The following is a 19,861-nucleotide window of genomic DNA, read 5'->3' on the forward strand; positions in this document are numbered from 1 at the left end:
GTGCTATGTCCAAGGCCTCTTAGGTCCAGGCTTAGGACTGGCATGCTCATTTCTGTCATATTATTATTTTAGACAATTTTAAGATAGTTTATTATTAACCAAGAGCCATTAGGATTTACAAAAAGGAATAAGCATAGCTAGCTTAAGATAGCTGTTGCCAAAGAACCTCAGGAGATTCCTGGGAAATAACACTTTAGACTGCCCAAGACCTCTGGCACTGCAGTGGAAGTTTCCTTCTCATGGGACTAGAGAAGATTAATAAGTGATGACTGTTATTCTCAGGTATGGCATACTTAGATCCATTTTCCCTTACTAAAAATAGGATGTGCATTCACAGCTATGGAGAATGATGCCTGCAAATTTCCAGCAAAATGGTCATATTTGTTTCAAAATTCGTGTGTGTGTAGTTACTCAGTGGTGTCTGACTCTTTGCACCCCCATGGACTGTAGCCCACCAGGCCCCTCTGTCCATGGGATTCTCCAGGCAAGAATACTGGAGTAGGCAGCTATTTCCTTCTCCAGGGGATCTTCCCAACCCAGGGATTGAACTGAGGTCTCTTGCACTGCAGGCAGTTTCTTTACCAACTGAGCCACCAGAGAAGCCCCAAAACACAGTGCAATGCATCAGCTGGGAATCGAACCCAGGCCTCCCTCGTGGCAGGCAAGAATTCTACCACTGAACCACCAATGCAAGCCTCAAAATTCTTACTGGCATATTTCAATTAAATAACTGGGAGGATCTTGCATTTCAGGGGTCCACATGCGATCAGAGTGTTTGGATTAGATGTCTCCATAACTCATTTCTGTCATATTCTGTTGGCCAAGGCAAGTCACAAGGCTTGATCTAGAGGCAAAATGTGGGGACATAGGTGTCAACTGTTTATGGGAAGTGCTGTAAAATGACACTGCAAACTGTGTGATCAAAGGGAGGGGTGAGGAATTGGGGCCAGCTTTGCAACCAATCGACCACGTGCTGTCTTCCAAGTTTTCAGCAGAAGTTAGAAATCCAGATCTTTATACATGAAATCTCCTGAGTTTTATGTACTACCAACTAATTTACAACTTTCAAGACAGTGGTGGGTCAACACTCTGTGGGCCAAACACATCATGTCTGAGTTGGATGTGGTTTGTCGGCCGTTTGCAACCTCTAGGTAAATAATTTGCTGTTTCCACAGTACTTGGCTGAGAAGGAGATTTGAACCAGGGCTGTCTGGACTCCAGGCCCATATTCATTCAGCAAAATTTTCATGTCTTCCAAGTAAAGGCTGTGAAAAACAAAGATAAAGAAAACACAGTCCCTTCCCTAAAGGGTCTTCCAGTCAAAAGTGGGAGATAATATGTAAACAAACATTTAATTTGTGTGATTAAATGCTGTGCTGGTCTGTGCTTTATCACTCAGTCGTGTTCAAATGTTTGCGCCCATGGACTGTAGCCCATCAGGCTTCTCTGTCCATGGGGATTTCCAGGCAAGAGTACTGGAGTGGGTTGCCTTGCCCTCCTCCAGGGAACCTTCCCAACCCAGGTATTGAACCCAGGTCTCCCACATTGCAGGCAGATTCTTTACTGACAGATTAAATGCTACAGATTGATTAATATAACTGGCTCTCTCTCTGCCTTTTCATATATGCCGCACCCTGAGGACTGATGCTAAAGCTGAAACTCCAGTAGTTTGGCCACCTCATGCGAAGGGTTGACTCATCGGAAAAGACTCTGATGCTGGGAGGGATTGGGGGCAGGAGGAGAAGGGGACGACAGAGGATGAGATGGCTGGATGGCATCACTGACTCGATGGACATGAGTTTGAGTGAACTCCGGGAGTTGGTGATGGACAGGGAGGCCTGGGGTGCTGCGGTTCATAGGCTTGCAAAGAGTCAGACACGACTGAGTGACTGAATTGAACTGATCCAACCCTTTGCATATTTTCCATCTATCAAAAGAGACTGCAGACTGTCAGGTTGTGCCGGCTGGGGAAGCCCGTCTTCCTTACCAGCTGCAGCCAGAAGCTCACCTGCTCACTCTCCTTCTTTCTCTGTTCTTCCTCCTCCCAGCGTGCTGTAGCCAAGATGAGAAGGACTCAGTCCCATGGAAGGAATTTCATGTCTCTCTAGCAGTTTGGCAAGATAAGCATGAGAAGGAAGCCACATCAAAAAAGGAGGCTGCTGCCACCATTAGGTATCTGCAGTGCGAATGAGTCAGTCAGAGCCCTCATTTCCATGAGGTGCCTGCAGCTACCTTAGGGGCAGTTAATACTTTCCATTCACAGAGGTATCTGTGACCATTTACAGTATATGCGTAAGACTCCCCATGACACAACACCTCCCATGTCACCTCATGTTGACAAGTCAATTCTGGGCCCAGAGTAGACTTGGTTTAATCAGTACTGTAATGTTCTAGATCCATTCTCTGACCAGGAGACAATATCCGGGGAAGTAAAAAAACCATGGAGTCAGACAACCTGAGTTAATTAAAACCCTAAACGACTTTATTTTTAAACCTTTTTTTTTTTTAGACTTATTATATGTGAACCATTTTCAAAGCCTGTATTGAATTTGTTACAGTATTGCTCCTGTTTCATGCTTTTAGTTTTTTGGCCATGAGATATGTGGGATCTTAGTTCCCTGACCAGGGATCGAACCCACACCTCCTACATTAGAGGCAAAGTCTTAACCTCTGGACCCCCAGGGAAGTCTCCCTAAATGACTTTGAAGACGTTATCAAACTTTTAAAATTTCAGATTGTGGTTCTATAAAATAATAATTTTTTATTGAATAAGATAATGATAATACCCATCTCATAATGTAATTAAATTGAAATGAGGTAATGTACTCAGCGTGTGAGTGGGGCATATGGAGACTCAGTAAAAAGTTCACCTCTGTCATTCCTGGGGTATCCCCAGTCTTGCTGGTGACAGAGAAATTAAAGAGGTAATAAAATGTACTACTTGGTCTGACAAAGGTTGTCCACAGTGCACAGAATGTACTTCCAATGCTTCAGTACCACTTGAAGTTGGAATATTTCCCAATCCAGTCAGGTCTTAGTGAGTTGACCAGGCACAGAGCTGCCGATGTCTTTTCTCATCCTGGAGACAACAGGTGGAGGAGGCAGGGCTCCAGTTGCCCCAACACAACTGGATGGAGCAGGGAGAACCTGTATTACAAATACTTTAGGCCAAAGCACCAACCAGAGTGTGATTCTGAGAGGCATCAAGGGAAGGCTCTGAGGTCAAGTTGGAGAAGTGGAAAAATGTTGAGAAAAACAGGAGTGAGAGTGAAAATAGAGAAGGTTTGACTGAACTCTCACTCTCTGCCCAATTCTCTCTCTTTTTCTCTCTTCCTTGAAAATGTGCAGGAGATGCTACCTGGCTGCACTGGGGCTTCTTTAGAAAGGTGGACATGTCTTCTGCAAGAGAACCTTCTCTGGGGAAAGGGACAGGCCCAGGAGTGCACAGGACTGTTCACTGAAATTTCTGTCTTACAGATGGGGAGTCCCTAGTGGGTGGTGGGCTGCCCTGCTGCAGGGGGTGGGGGAGAATGCTTTTAGTTCCTCAGGGTGTGAACCAGCTGCACTTAGAGAGAACGGAATATTCTCCTCCTTACATTGATTTAGTCTGATTTTCACTGTCAGATTCTTTAATGAAGGCCCTGGGAGTGCGTTGCCATGGTTATGCTGGTTTTAACATCTAGGAATTTAGGGCTAAGTGGCTTCCCCCAGGCCCTGCAGCTTTTAGCTGCTGCATTTAGATTTTTAACTTCTTCTCCTGGGAGACACTGTTCTGCAAACGGGAAAAGATTGCAGACAGGCATGTCCTGGGAGCCATGGGGGAAGGAGGTGACTTTGATTTGAAAGAATTTATGCTTTCTCCGTAGAAAAGAGATAGAAAAAGGTGGTGATCAAGGGAAAGGGCTTTGTCAGAATCCCAGCTTTGTCGTATACCGTCGATGAGACCTTAAGCTGATGACTTTAAGCATCTGAACAGTGTGCACTTGAAGAGTTAAACGAAATGATATATGAGTCATGAGAAGATTCCAGTGAGTGTTGTTCATTAGGGTCTTTCACTCCTGTTATCGCAAGAGCTCCTAAAATAACCCCAGATGCTGTGTCAATGGCTTCCCAATTTTCAGGAGGACTGAAGCAGGTGCTCAAGGACCTCCCTCTCTGGCCTTTGAGACTTATGTGTGCCTGTTTTGACATCATCTCCCTCCACTGCCACGCCTGGCCTGCCTCTTACTGTCCCCCTCTTTTTGATCCTCAACCCTGGCTTTTCATGAGGACTTCCTCAAGAGGACTTTCCTCTTTTTTAAAAATATAATTTATTTATTTATTTTTGGCTGTGCTGGGTCTTTGTTCCTGCATGGACTTTTCTCTAGCGGTGGAGTAAAGGGGCTACTGTCTAGCTGGAGTGCGTGGGGCTTCTTACTGTGGTGGCTTCTCTTGCGGAGGAGCACCAGCTCTAGGGTGCATGGACTTCAGGAGTTGCAGCATGTGGGCTCAGTAGCTGTAGTTCCCCGGCTCTAGAGCACAGGCTCAATAGCATGTGGGGTCTTCCCAGATCAGGGATTGAACTCTTGTCTCCTGCATTGATAGGTGGAATCTTTACCACTGAGCCACCAGGGAAGCCCAAGGGAGGCCTTTCCCAATCACCTTAATGGGAGTCGCAGAGAGTCAGACAAGACTGAGCACACACACATACACACACACACATCAGCTACCCTACTTACTCAATCTCTGTCACTTTGTTTATTTTCTTTAAATTAATTATAGTCTGAATGGTTTTATCATCTTTAAATAGCTCATCATCAACTGAACTTTTGTGTTTATTATCAATTTCCCCTGATTAGAATGCAAGCTCCTATTTTTCTTACTATATTCCTTGGGTTGAACCTAAACTTGGAGACCCTCTGGAAGCTGTGCCTAGCATTTGGAGGCTATGAATTTAAATAAAACAAAAATTATACCTTTATTTTCACTAACCCCTAACTGAAATGTAGCATTTCCTTTCGTTGTGAATGTACGCAACAAACCACAGTCCTTGAACTGTGCTTGAGACTTTGTCAACCACTGCCCTTTTACAGATATCTTGAAATGTCACTTACGCTGACCACTAACAAGTTAAAGCATTTTCTAGACCCACTGCTGGATCTTATTATTTAACGCAATAGTAAAGAAACCTATACGTTACTGTATCAAAATTTTCAAACGTTTAATCACCATTTTAATACATTTGGCTTCTTTTATAATCCCTTCTGTTTGTTCTATGAATTTAAAAAGCATTAGCCTGGTCCTTCCTGGTGGCTCGTATGCCAAACAATCTGCCTGCAATGCGAGTGATCTGGGTTTGATCCCTAGGTTGGGAAGATCCCCTGGAAGAGGGCATGGCAACCTAATCCAGTATTCTTGCTTGGAAAATCCCCATGGACAGAGGAACCTGGTGGGCTACAGTCCATGGGGTCACAAAGAATTGGACACGACTGAGCCACTAAGCACAGCACAGCCTGGGACATAATTCAACGTACACAACAGCTTTCTTCTTCCATCTTTAAAACCCTCAATGGCAGGTCAAGTCCCTCTCAAGTCTCAAATCTCTCCTACTTCTCCTTCCATCTTCTCTAACTCTTCCACTTTCCTTCCTTTTCCACTTTTAAGGGCACATTTGATTACACTGGACTTACCTGGATAATCTAACGCACTCTCCCTATAGGGATAACCTCCCTATAGGGATAATCTCCCTAAAGTCCTTAATTTCATTTGGAAGGTTTTTTGTTGTTAGTTGTTATATAACATAGCATATACACAGATTCCATGGACATTTTAGGGGAGTTATTATCCTGCCTCCCCTATCAACCTTCATTGTAATCTTTTCAACTGTTTGTAATATGTTGGGAAAAAGAGGAAGTACAATAATATCTACCTTATCTAATCAAAGTGGTGAGGTTCAAGTGAACTAAGTAAACAGTGATATAAAGTGATATTTACACAGAATTCATCATCCTAAAAAAAGAAAAAAGCATTAGCCTGAGAAAATGGTCCATAGGTGTCATCAGAGTTCTAATAGAGATCACGGCACACACAAAAATATTTATCTCTGTGGCCGAGAACAGTGCTTTGACCTATAGTAGGAGCGTGATAAAAAATGTTTTTGAGTGAATGAGTTAGTAGATGAAAGGAAGTAGAGAAGGAAACGGTGTCCTAAGCAGAGGAAATAGCATTCAAGGGCTGGGGGCTCTGTACTCTGTTCTAGAAACAGAAAAACTGTCTGGTGTGGTTTGGGCTTTGAGAGCAGGGCGGGGGTGGGGTGTTTTAAACTGACACTAACAAGGTAGGCTGGCTGAACCTCACCCCGGGGCAATGGGAGGCTGACAGAAGGAATTAGGCAGGACAAAAATAATGATATTTGGGTTAAAAAAAAAATCCCTATGACTTCCAAGAGGAGAGGAAAATGAAGAAAGCAAGGGCAGATGCCAATTAAGAGGCTACTGTAGGTGGTTTGAGGTACACTGGAAGTGAAGGTAGAGAAAGTGAATGGATTTGAGAGTGACTTCAGAGCAGAAGTAGACACCACCCGAGGGCTGATTAGAAGTAGGGGGTGAGGGAAAACAGGAAGTATAGAACCACTGTGGCTTTCCTGCCTGAGTTCCTGAGTGCTGGTGGTGGCTCACTGAGGTGGGGACACCGTGGTAAGGAGGAGCAAGGTGTGGGGACAGGTCCCAGAGCGCTGCAGGTAACAGTGTTCTTACTTTGTTCAGCCTGGCTTTGCTGGAATGCCTTAGACCGCAAATGATAGTGTGAGACCCCAGTTTCAGTCTTAGTTCTGCCAGTGACTTGCTACCTCAGGCACTCCTCAACTTGTTTGTTTTCTCAGCGGAACAATGGGAAACACTTGGTCCTGAGACACCTTACAGGCTAGAGTGATGCCCTGCTCCACCCACTGTCCTTGGGTTATGTCAGAAACATTTGAGCTTATGACTTTGCCAGAGAAGTCTCAAAGTTAGCGATTGTTCTCTAAGCCTTGATTAATAGCTAGGATCTTATATGAATATCGTGATGAAATTAACATTAATAAAGGCCAGTCAATATTTCCTTCATCATATCTTGCACACTCTGTTGAGTGTTTTATGTACATTATTCCTTTTAATTCTCTATAATAACCCTATGAAAAGATTGTTTTTATTATACTCAAATTACAGATAAGGAAACTGAGGCTCGTATTTTAAGTTACTTCCCCAAAGTCACATAGTTGTAGTTGGTAGAAGAGAAATTGAAGCTCATTCAGTCTGATTCTAGAATCTATACTGTTAATCACTACACATTCCTGCTTTAGGGATTAATTATTGTTTCAGTCCAGGTGTTTGTAGGAGTTATCCTGACCCCTAGGTCCCAGATTGAATTGAATCATCTCTCCATTCCATACCCTGTGTGATGTCCAGGCCCTCCCCGAGATGCTGGGAATTCAGGTGGGCTTGCACTGTCATGGCAATCTGGCTTGGAGCTCCTGCTTCTGTGGAATTCTTCTGGTCCCTGGGCCATCGTGCATGTGTTCTCTTCCTTGTCCGCATTCTGTCAGCCCAACTACGGACCCAGATACTTTCCCTAATTTCTTCCAAGCCTCTTACACATTGTAACATATTTTGCCAAAGGTCAAAACATGGAGGTTTTGTAGCACATAAAAATGCAGATTTAAAGAAACTGAATAATAGCTAGCTCCATTTTTCGAAAGTCCCCTAGTGATTTTGCCATCGTATTAGTTAAGACTTAGGCTAAGCTGCTGAAACGAGATCCTTCCCCCACAAGCCCTGCTGACTCTCCCGCTAAAAAACACTCCGCTTTCTCTCTCCCTCCAAGTCTAGGCTGTGTCTGCTTTGCTTCCCACTGTGGTTGGAAGAAGGAACTTCTAACCACAGTCCCTTCTGTCTTGTTGCTTTGGCATCCCCTGGGAGTGACTCTATCCTCTTCTGTATAGACAAAGCCAGGTCAGACCACAGCTACAAACAGCCCATGGGAGACAGAAGAGGAGGGAACGGAGGCCAAGGATTTCCTCCAGAGCAAGTAGATGCTCACATCACTTCCATTCTCATTTCATTGGTTAGAATGTAGTCACATGATCACACTGGCTGCAATGGAACCTGGGAGATGTAGTCTCAGGGTGGTCATGAGCCCAGCTGGGATTCTGTTACTATGCCAGAAAGGAGGAACTGGGTTTTGAAGATAACTGGAGGTCTCTGCTTCGACCAAGCCTCTTGCCCTTTGCTTAAACTTTCCCTTCTTTCTTTCTTTCCATTTTCCTTTAATTTCAGCTGTCTGCCTCTGCCTCCCTGCTCTGCCCTCATTCTTATTTGTTTTTAAAGCAGAATATTTTAGCCATCTCTTATTTCCACTCACCTGTTCTCCCACGACTGAGGGAGATTCATTTTCCATCCCAAAGGACCTATAAAGCTATTGTCCTAAGCAAAGGTATTTTATATGCAAAGCAAATTGGGAGTTGGTGCCAGCTGTTAAGATATTTTTTTCCTACCCTGGTACATGGTAAAAATAAAACAAGGCATCATTTAAAGACATCCCCCTCCCCCATCCTCCCCAAAAAACTGAGTTAAGATCCAAAAAAATCCATTCGCCTGTTTGGTAAACATCCCAAATACTAAGTGGCTGAATAAACCCTCAGGAAAAAGAGGCTGCTTACTGCTTAAAATGATACAATTTCACACTGCAACAGAGCAGAAAATCTGGACTTCCAAGAAAAAGTTGCATGAAAGGCAGCTGTTACTTTTGTTACTTGAAAAGTAAAATGATCTTTGTGAGAGAATTTTATACTCTCCATCCCCACCTTCCTAGAGACCATCTGCCCTCCATTCTGCCAAACCACACAAGCATTTCAAGTTTTTGCTAGGATGGGTATGTCATGTCTGATTACATTTCACTGGGCAAAGCAAGTCATGTGGACAAGCGCCAGATCAGTGGATCAGAAATCTCTCACTCTCCCCACAGGGGGGACTACAAATTATAAGGCAAAGGGTGTGGATGGACAGTGTTATTTTTGTGGGGGTGGATATAATGCATAATAATCAATTTATCAGGTCATGAGAGGTAGGATTGGGAATGGAGACTGAATTCTGGACATGGAGACTCCTAACGTTAGACCATGTAATTGGGGCTTTATTGGAAGACTACAGAGAATAGCTGAAGATTTTGAGCAGGTTGCTGATGTTATCAGGAATGCCAGTTAAGGGCAGGACCTCTCCACCTTTTGAACTTACTTTCATGGGAGAAACTGTGATGACCTTGAATTAATGAGTTGTTACAAATCAGCATTTTATTCCAGCCTCTATCTGGACAATGGGATAATTGGACGATGGGATAAGCCATTGTAATTGTCAGGGTTCTTCTGAGAAACCAATAGTATATATACCAATAATAGTAATAGTAGTATACATACGGAGAAGGCAATGGCACCCCACTCCAGTACTCTTGCCTGGAAAATCCCATGGACGGAAGAGCCTGGTAGCCTGCAGTCCATGGAGTCGCTAAGAGTCAGATACGACTGAGTGACTTCACTTTCACTTTTCACTTTCATGCATTGGAGAAGGAAATGGCAACCCACTCCAGTGTTCTTGCCTGGAGAATCCCAGGGATGGGGGAGCCTGATGGGCTGCCGTCTATGGGGTCGCACAGAGTCAGACACAGCAGCAGTATACATATAATGGAAAATGGAAATGGAGCACAGGTTGGCAGGCTGGAGACCAAAGGAAGAGGGGCAGACTGCAAGGAGGATTCCTGCTTCGTCTGGGGATTGATTCTTTTTCTTTTTTGCTAAGGTCTTCAGTTGATTGCATGAGGCCCATCACCTTATGAAGAGCAATCTGCTTTACTCAAGTGCATTGATGTAAATGCTCCTCTGTTCATGGGATTTTCCAGGCAATAGTCCTGGAGTGGATTGCCATTTCCTTCTCCAGGGGATCTTCCCAACCCAAGGATTGAACCCAGGTCTCCTGCATTGTAGACAGATGCTTTACTGTCTGAGCCACCAGGGAACTCCTACCAAGACTGATTTAAATGTTAATCTACCCTAAAAATATCTTCATAGCAACATCCAAACTAGTGCTTGACCAAATTTCTAGGTACCACTAGATAGCCTGGCCACCTTGACACATAAAATTCACCACACCAGCCACAACCTTTACCTGTAAAATAGGCATCAATTCAGTTGGACTATGGGGATTGCATGGGTAAGTGGCAGCTGGAGAGAAGTTGGTAGGAATGAAGGGCTATGGCATGGCTCTAGAGGCTGACATCCTCCTTAGGCAGCCAGGCCTCCCTCTATAAAACCTACTACTGGAGGGACTTCCCTTCCAGTAGTCCAGTGATTGAGAATCTGCCTCACAATACTGGGGACAAAGGTTTGATCCCTAGTCAGAAAACTAAGATCCCACATGCTGGGGAGCAGCTAAGCCCGCATACTACAACTACTGAGCCCACACACTCTGGAGTCTGTGTGCCACAACTAGAGAGTCCGTACACCACAGTGAAAGACCCTGCATGTGCAACGAAGATCCCGCATGCCACAACTATGACCAACACAGCCAAATAAATGAATATTAAAAAAAAAAATCCTACTAGTGGATAATTGTCTTCTGAGAAGTAGGATCAGTGAAGTACTCCAGTGACCTACCCTCTTGGCATGGCCTCTGCCCTAGTTCAAGCCTTTATGACGTTTTCTCTAGATTAAGGCACTTCTTCCTTATGCTGCCACTCCCTTTTCCCAAGCACAAATCTGAGCATACACTCCTTAGAAAAACCTCCTCAGTGGTGCCCCACCGCATTCCCACAAGGCTGAGTATGTTAGGCCATCCAAGCCCTGGCCGCTGTGCTACAGATCTCTAGATCTACTCCAGCGCCTGCCTCCACCACCACCGCCCACCCCCCTTCGCCTGCCTGTGGAGTCTTAGGCCCTGTGAGACGTGCCCTATCAGCCCCCTCTGGGGAGGTATCCCCTACAGCCCCTGATTGTATCTGTTTTATCTGCTGGGTTCCCACATGCAATTTTTTTGTTTGAAGAAAGGATTCTGTGTGTGGTGGGGGAGGGAGGGTTTGGCGCGTTTGATAACACCAAACTGCTCAGAGTTGACTGCATCCTGCATGTCATTTCACACTTCTGCTTCTTTGCTTATGCTGCTCCTGCCCCTCGGAATGCCCATCTTGCTCTGCCTGGACGCACACTTCCCTTGCTATGGACAGAATGTTTGTGTTCCCCCTAAAATCATACGTTGAAGCCATACTCTCCAGTGTGATGGTATTCAGTGAAGTGGGGCCTTTGGGAAGCAATTAGGCTTTAGGAACTCCAGAAGATGGAGCCCTGTACTGGGAATAGCGCTCTTATAAGAAGGGACAGAGGAGAGCGCCCCCCACCCTGCACCGTGTGAAGACACCCTGAGAAGGCAGCCTTGTGCGAGCCAGGAAGTGGGGCTTTCACCAGACGTTGAATCTGCAGGCACCTTCATCTCGGACTTTGCAGTTTACAGAACTATAAGACATACAAGTCTGCTGTTGAAGTCACCCCAATCTGGTATTTTGTTATAGTATCCTGAGTTAACTAAGACTTTCCTCAAGCTTTAGCTCAAGAAACTCCACTTCCAAGAAGCTGATCTAAATCGCAGGGTGGGCTAATGTGCTTTGCCTGTGTTCCCACTGAAGCCTGCATGAGTATCTATTCTAGTATTAGAACAGCTAATACTTTCCCTATTAGGCAATATATTCTTGAAAACAGGTATTGTTTCTTATTCCCTCAGTACCTTGTGTAGGTGGGGTTTAAAACACTGTGTGTAAAAAAAAAAAGCATTGTGTGTATTAACATTTATAGAGATATCTTTTTTTTTTTTTTGGTAGATTCTGAGAGCTGGAAGTTTTACATGCACAAGAGTTAAGACCAAGTTAGCTCCTAGAAAACACTTGACAGTTGGCTGATGGTTTGCAGACAGCTTCTGCATCGTTATTTCACACCCTGACATGCTGGGGCTGTCAAAGGATCAAGTTTCTGCTCATCAGCTGGCTTCAGTTCTGCTTCAAAGAGGACTTCAAGGGTCAGTTAACCCTAAAGCTTCCCCATTTTTGATGGCATAGGGAGCTAAAGAATAGTCCTCAGGTTTATTCTGAGGAATGCCTACCTAGCTGCACTTCTCTCAGGAGAACTTACATGATGTGACTAATGTATCCAGTTCTTATTAGATTTTAAAAAATTGATAAAAATAATTACTGTGGGTCATAAAAATACTCGATAAATATCCAACAAAAATTAATTATTATGCGTTATGAGAGTAAGTGTTAAACTAATAGTTTCTAAGAAAGAAGAAGTAAAGCTCGTGGTAGCTAACCATGACCCTCAGTTAAAGTTTTCTGAACTATACTGTAGCGTTTCCATTATTTAATTCAGTATACTGGGCTTAGGAGCTGGTTTTCACCTGAGGCCTCTCGTGAACTTGAAGTTGGATGGTGACTGGGGTTGGAGGCATCTCAAAGGCTGTCTGTTGTCTAGGGCTTCAACTGAAGCTGAGGAAGGGAAGGTCTATTCTTGGCCTCTCCATTGCCACCTGGGCTGCCTCAAAACATGGCACTGAGCTTGAAGAGGAAGCACCTCAAGAGAGAGAACCAAGCTAAAACACCTCTTATAAACTAGCCTCAGAAATCACACAGTGTCCTTAAGTACAGCCCATATTCGAGGGTACGGTAATTAGATTCTAACTCTTTATGTGAGGAGTGCCAAAGAATACACAAACATTTTTTTTTTTTCATTTTAAAGAATTTTTTTTTAACTTTCACAATGTTGCGTTGGTTTCTGCCATACAACAATGCGAATCAGCCATAATTATACACACATTCCCTCCCTCCCTCCCTTGCCTCCCTCCTCTCCCCCATCCCATCCCTCCAGGTCATCACAGAGCACCAGACTGGGCTCCCTGTGCTATACAGGAACTTCTCACCGGCCATCCACCTTACACCTCATGATGTATATATGTTGATGCTACTTTCTTCATTCTCTTGTCCTCTCCTTCCCCGACTGTGTTCACAAGTCCATTCTCTACATCTGTATCTTCTAAAACCATCATATGTAGTAACTCTGCAAACTTTATGGTTTTCATCAGAGAATGATCATTCCTCTGTTGACTCTTACAGTGGGCTCATTCTCTGAACATCCTGGGGCACACACAGAGCTTTAGCACACATCCACCTATTCTCAGAGGCCCCCATACTAAGTGTATTACCTTTTAGGACAAACAGCTCTATGATGCCATCTATCTCCTGGTTTTCGTCACTGCCTTTAAAAACCCTTGATGGTTCTGAAAGTGCGTTCTGGGGTCCACCATGATTCTCTGCACACGGCGTCAAAGGGGAAAGGCTGTCTGCGGAGGCTGGACGAGTGTTCCTCTCTCTGGTGGACTTTCCCTCCCCAGAAAGCTGCATGGGGTGACTGAGGTAAAATGGAAGGCTATGCTTAAGTCAGCAGCAGGTAGCAACTGTAAGGAGGGCAGCCATCAGAGAAGTAAATAGAAAGTGGATCAACCCTTTTTTGGACCACGATTTCGTTGCTAATAATACTGAGCATTTATTGAGCTCTTCCTGTGTTCTGGGCACCATGCATGGTGCCTGCATTACCTCATTTAATTACTCTTCTCATCAGCTTTAAGTGATAGGCACTATTTTAATCCTCACTTTACAGAAAAGAAAACATTGGTCAGAACGGTTGAGTGACTTCCCCAAATCTGCACAGCTACTATCAGATAGAGCCTGAATTTGAACTCAGTTATGTCTGACTCAAAAGGCAGTATAGTGGTTGTGAGTGTGACCACCGGGCTCAGAGCCCTAATGCTTGGGCTTGAAACCTCATTTTGGGTGATCTTGACCATTAATCTCTTTGTGTTTCAATTTTCTTGTTGGCAGATAGGGGATGAAAAATATAAATATATATAAAAATATAAATATATATATGTATTCATCTCACAGAGGTTTTAGCATTAAATGGGATGAGGTATATAAGGTGTTTAGCACTCAAAAATGTTAATTATTCCTCCTCCTCCTCTATTATTTACCTCTACTTGGATGGTAACTTATTCAAAAGCATAGTATGCTAAAGATCCAGAGGTCTCTGGAAGTACAGAATAAGGAATCAGCCTCTGACCCACTATCAGACCTCATTTCAGTTCTGAAATTTCAGTTGTGACTCTATGTTCCATCTGCAAAGTGTGCAGAATACTGAGACTTTGTGATGATAAATGGAGGCCTCCCAGGTTTCTCCACTATGGCATTCCAAGCCATCTCTATTTCCAGATCGAATTAAGTTTGCAAACCAGGTACTAAACCAAATGCAAATTATGCATAATGGAAATTGATTCAGGAGCTCAGGATCAGAAAGGAGGGCTGGGGACAAACCCTCTCCACCTCCTTTCTGGGTTTCAAGCACTTTCCATTCCCAAGTGGTCAGATTCTGGTCTCTTCTCTTTGGGTTAAAGTCTGAAGAGTAGGGGTATGATTTTCTAAAATGTGTTTAAACTGCAGGAAAGCTGTAATCTGTTGCAGTAGGATTTCTTCTGCTGTCTATATGAGTAACTTGGAGGCTCTGGCTGGAAAGGGCCCAATGCAGAGCCTGGAGGGTGGTGTGGGCCTCCCTCTCCCATCAGTGTTGCTCAGCTCCCTATTATTGTGGCCTACCCAACCCAGAGAGGCTAGGAGGTTCTTACACCGGCCCTAGGCTGTCGATGAGTGTGGCACAGCCCCCTCCTTGGCAGGCTGATTTGTGAATGTGCTGAACTCTAGAACACTAGGCGGCCTAACCACAGAGAGAGGTGTTTTGTTTCTCTACCGGATACACCTGCCCCAAAAGCAGCGTTCCCTCATGCTTCAGGCTCTGGTTTGTTTTACTTTTGAAAGATTGCACCCTCCAGATAAACCATTGTGTGCACTGAGAACCTTTGGAGGCTGAAAAGCTATGAAATTGCTTTTCTTTTCTTCGGGGGCCAAGGGACAATTGTACAAAACTGTTTTTCCATCTAAATGAACATTCTCCACTTTCCTGTTGGTTGGTATTTCCCAAGGCACACCAAGAGGAATTTAGGGATTTGGGATACATGGATGCAGCATAAAAGAGCATTGAGTCACAGACTGAGAAACTTAGTCCCTTTCTATTTATTTTTTTTCAATCTTCCTGATTTTGTCAGGAAAAAATTTTTCACTTGAAGCTTGAATTTCTTTAACATCTAACACTTGTTCATCTCCCTTTAAAAACACATATACACAAAATGAGTACAGACCTCAGATTTAGAGTCTTTAATTAGATGTATTATAATATCTACTATAATATTGTCTAGATAAAATTTGATAATAATTTTGCTGTGATTATTTCTAGTATTATATTTTTAATTTTTTAAGGTTGTCTTTAATTTATGGCAATGGATAGCAATTTACCATTTATTTTAGGGATATTATGTTTCTTTTAAAAATAAGTATATTCAAGTTTTAAAAATCAGTTAAAGAAAAATGATAAGTAAATAATTGTACAGGTGCTATTCATAAATAGTGTAAGTCATGAGGATAGTTTGTGGTGGTGTTTGGATGTGCTAGAAATTGGGGAGTACACAAGTATCTGACGTATGACCAATTAATTTGCAAAATCATGAGAATGGCAGTTTATTACTCACTTTAGGTTTTGTGAAGACAGTGTATGAAATGCATGGTCCTGGAACATACTCAAGAAAGTCAGCCATTATTATTATTATTGCCAGGAAACTATGCTTGTGTAAGCAGTGCCTGGCACATAGCACACAGAAAAGTGTAACTGTTCCCATCATTGCTGTTTTTATCATTAGCATCATGTGTTAGTTTGTGTCTGCTTCGAAGCAGGGGTCCATATGGGATTAGGTGTGTAAGGGATTTATAGGGGGGAAGGCCTGTGCAGGATGAGGGAGAAAGGAGCAGGAGGAAGTGAAGACAGAAGTTTTGTGAAAAGTACGTGGCATGGGCTGAAGGAGTCTCAGACTTCAGCGCAGTTACGAGAAAGGTTTGGCCAGGTGGATGATGAGTTCTGGAGTCAAAGTTGACTCCTGGAGAAGTCTCCCTTCTGTGCTCAGTCATTGGTTGGGAGCATCTCACAGGACTTATATCCAGAGTACATCATGTGAAATGCCAGGCTGGATTAATTATAAGCTGGAATCAAGATTGCCGGGAGAACTATCAACAACCTCAGATATGCAGATAATATCATTGTAATGGCAAGAAGTGAAGAGGAACTAAAGAGCCTCTTGAAGAGGGTGAAAGAGGAGAGTTAAAAAGCTTGAAACACAATATTAAAAATACTAAGATCATGGCATCTAGTCCCATGACTTCATGGCAAATACAAGGGGGAAAGGTGGAAGCAGTGACAGATATTATTCTTTTGGGCTGCAAAAATCACTACGGTCAGTGACTGCAGCCATGAAGTTAAAAGATGCTTGTGCCTTGGAGGGAAAACTATGACAAACTTAGACAGCATATTAAAAAGTAGAGATATCATTTTGCCAACAAAGGGCCATATAGTCAAAGCTATGGGCTTTTCCAGTAATTGAGTACAGATGTGAGAGTTGGACCATAAAGAAGGCTGAGCACCGAAGAATTAATGGTTTCAAATTGTGGTGCTGGAGACTCCCTTGGACAGCAAGGAGATCAAACCAGTCAACCCTAAACGAAATCAACCCTGAATATTCATTGGAAGGACTGCTGCTCAAGCTGAAACTCTGATATTTTGGCCACCTGATGCAAAGAGCTGACTCATTGGAAAAGACTCTGATGCTGGGAAGGATTGAAGGTAAAAGGAGAAGGGGGTGGCAGAGGATGAGATGGTTAGATAACACTACCAACTCAATAGACATGAATTTGAGCAAACTCTGGGAGATTAGTGGAAGATAGAACTTGGTGTGCTACAGTCCATGGGGCCACAAAGAGTCAGACATGATTTAGTGACTGAACAACAGTAACAACAACTCATGGAAGTATGGTCTTCATGTGACCATAGCAGCATCTGGGTCAGTTATGTTCCCTGCTGCTCCCTCCCCCGACCCCAGCAGGAGACCTGAGCAGCACTTTTTGTGACTGTCATGCAGATCATCTTCATCTTACTCATAAAAAGGGGGCCTGAGCATTTTCTCTAATTCATTTATCTGGTTAACTAACACCAGGTCATTGCAACCAACAGAGAGATTAAGATTATTTTACACCTAAAATTAAAATATGAAGTGAAGTGAAGTCACTCATTCATGTCTCTTTACCACCCCATGGACTGTAGCCTACCAGGCTCCTCCATCCATGGGATTTTCCAGGCAAGAGTACTGGAGTGAGTTGCCATTTCCTTCTCCAGGGAATCTTCCCAACCCAGGGATTGAACCCAGGTCAATCCTGCATTGTAGGCAGACACTTTACCCTCTGAGCCACAAGGGAAGTCCAAAAATTGAAATATAATATTCGACTAATGATTTTCTTGTCTCAGCGCTCAGCTAACAAACCAAACACATTATTTACTTTAAAGCATTTATCATGATCACAGCTCTTTATTAACCTTTTGTCTTATAGCTCTAATTTTGGATTTCAAAAGTTTTGCATTTCAGGCAGAGAGTGAAACACAGTTGACACCTTCACGCAAATTGCATCTAATAAATGGTCTCAAATGTCAGTATTTAAACACTGTATTTGGCTCATACAGTGTTTAAAAAAATTTTTTGGGTCAACATTTTAAAAGCGGGAGATAACATTTTTTTTTAATGTTGTTAGCAGGCTTCTCTTGAAAACCACAGATCTGGAACACTGAGCCTACATTTGTGCATGACAGTAGTATCTAGGATGAAAGTAGCTGCTGCTAAAGTGGGGCTCTCTTGTTTGCTATTAAAAAGCAGAGATGTTACTTTGCCAACAAAGGTCTGTCTAGTCAAGGCTACGGTTTTCCCAGTAGTCATGTATGGATGTGAGAGTTGGACTATAAAGAGAGCTGAGCGCCAAAGAATAGATGCTTTTGAAGTTTGGTGTTGGAAAAGACTCTTGAGAGCCCCTTGGACTGCAAGGAGATCCAACCAGTCAATCCTAACGGAAATTAGTCCTGAATATTCATTGGAAGGACTGATGCTGAAGCTGAAGCTCCAATATTTTGGCCACCTGATGTGAAGAACTGACTCATTGGAAAAGACCCTGATGCTGGGAAAGATTGAAGCGGGGAGGAGAAGGGGATGACAGAGGATGAGATGGTTGGATGGCATCACCAACTCAATGGACATGAGTTTGAGTAAACTCTGGAAGTTGGTGATGGACAGGGAAGCCTGGAATGGTGCAGTCCATGGGGTCACAAAGAGTTGGACACAACTGAGTAACTGAACTGAACTTGTTTGCTTCAAGACCTACTACTCACATAAAATATGCATATGCCCTTATACCCAGCAGGCTTCACTGATTTATAGTCATATCCGATCCTTTTGTGCAGAGAGTGCTAACTTTGCCTCAAAATTACAGTCTCCCCTTCTTCTATAGTGAAGTTATAGCTGCAGGCATGACTGCCCATCTAGGACTACACTTCCCAGTATCCCTTGCAGCTAGGTGTGGTCATGTGACTAAGTTCTGGCCAGTAGTATGAAAATGGAATTGACATTTGAAACTTCCAGACTGCTTTTTACAGAAAAGTCTCTTCTTTTTCTTACAAGCTGCAAAGTGAATGTGATGGTGGGAGCTGGAGCAACCATCTCATATCACAAGATGGAAGCTACGTGTATTGAGGATTAACAGGAAATAGGAAGAAACTGGGTCTCCAACATCAAGGAGTTACATATCGGCTCTGGAAAACTTATGCTCAGACTGTTATATCAGAAAAATTAACTTCTGTTTTGTATCCCCTTTTTCACAGCAGCATCATCTGTATCTTAATTAACACAACTGTGTTTGCAATTGAGTCTGTGGCATAATTGGAATTGAGGTCTAAAAGAAAAGAAAATGTATGAGTTGGCAGATTGTTTTTCCTTATAAATGGGACCTATGTGGCCAGCATCAGGTTGCACTGAAGGCTGAGATGAGGCATAACATTGCTTTATGGTTAAATCAATATTGGAAAACCCTGGCCACGTCTCACAGGCTCTGTTTGCAGGTGGTGCCACTTTCTGGCTGTAAATGATTTGTCCACATGGCTCCTCAGGGGCTTTTATATCCACAGCTACACATCTCAGGTCCACAGGCTACATTCTCATCTCTTCTTCATCTCTACCTTGTCTTTGAAGGCCACACTTGAGCAAGCAGCCCTCCCACCTTTTCTCAGCACAGCTCTTGAGTGGAAGAGAGTAGAAATTTCTTGGTTGGTACTATTCTGGCTCTCAGGGGTCCAAGAGAGGCTTCCTAGTGCTAAACAGAAAACCATTGAGGATTCTCACAGTTTCGATTTGAGCAGACCCTGCTGTATTATGTGAGGGTAAAGGACTAGTTATAAAAATGATCTATGACCAAAAAAAAAAAGAACTTACTGCCTCCCCAGAGGCAGGAGCCAAAAATGACATGTGTTCTTTCGAATAATGAATGAAAGTATTGAGTGAACTTTGGATAATAATAATGCTGAACAACTTAGTTTGTTGTTAATCAATCAGTTGTGTCTGACTCTTTGTGACCTCCAAGGACTGTAGCCCACCAGGCTCCTCTATCCATGGAATTCTCCAAGCAAGAATACTGGAGTGGTTAGTCATTCCCTTCTCCTGGGGATCTTCATGACCCAGGGATTGAACCTGGGTGTCCTGCATTGCAAGCAGATTATTTACTGTCTGAGCTACTTAGATTGCCCATAAGTGTCCAGACTGGGATTATTTTGGGCAACAAAGACGGGAAGAAA

At 43.4% G+C, this 19,861-nt stretch overlaps 1 non-coding gene across 1 annotated transcript; it reads right to left on the minus strand.

Annotated features, from left to right (window-relative positions):
* Positions 1–620: 620 nt before the first annotated feature.
* TRNAG-GCC (transfer RNA glycine (anticodon GCC)) lies at positions 621–691 on the minus strand. Its single transcript has one exon. It is a non-coding gene; the product is annotated as a tRNA-Gly (tRNA).
* Between the last annotated feature and the right edge of the window lie 19,170 nt (positions 692–19,861).

The sequence above is a fragment of the Bos mutus genome, chromosome 6 (assembly GCF_027580195.1).
Source record: "Bos mutus isolate GX-2022 chromosome 6, NWIPB_WYAK_1.1, whole genome shotgun sequence".
NCBI lineage: Eukaryota > Metazoa > Chordata > Mammalia > Artiodactyla > Bovidae > Bos > Bos mutus.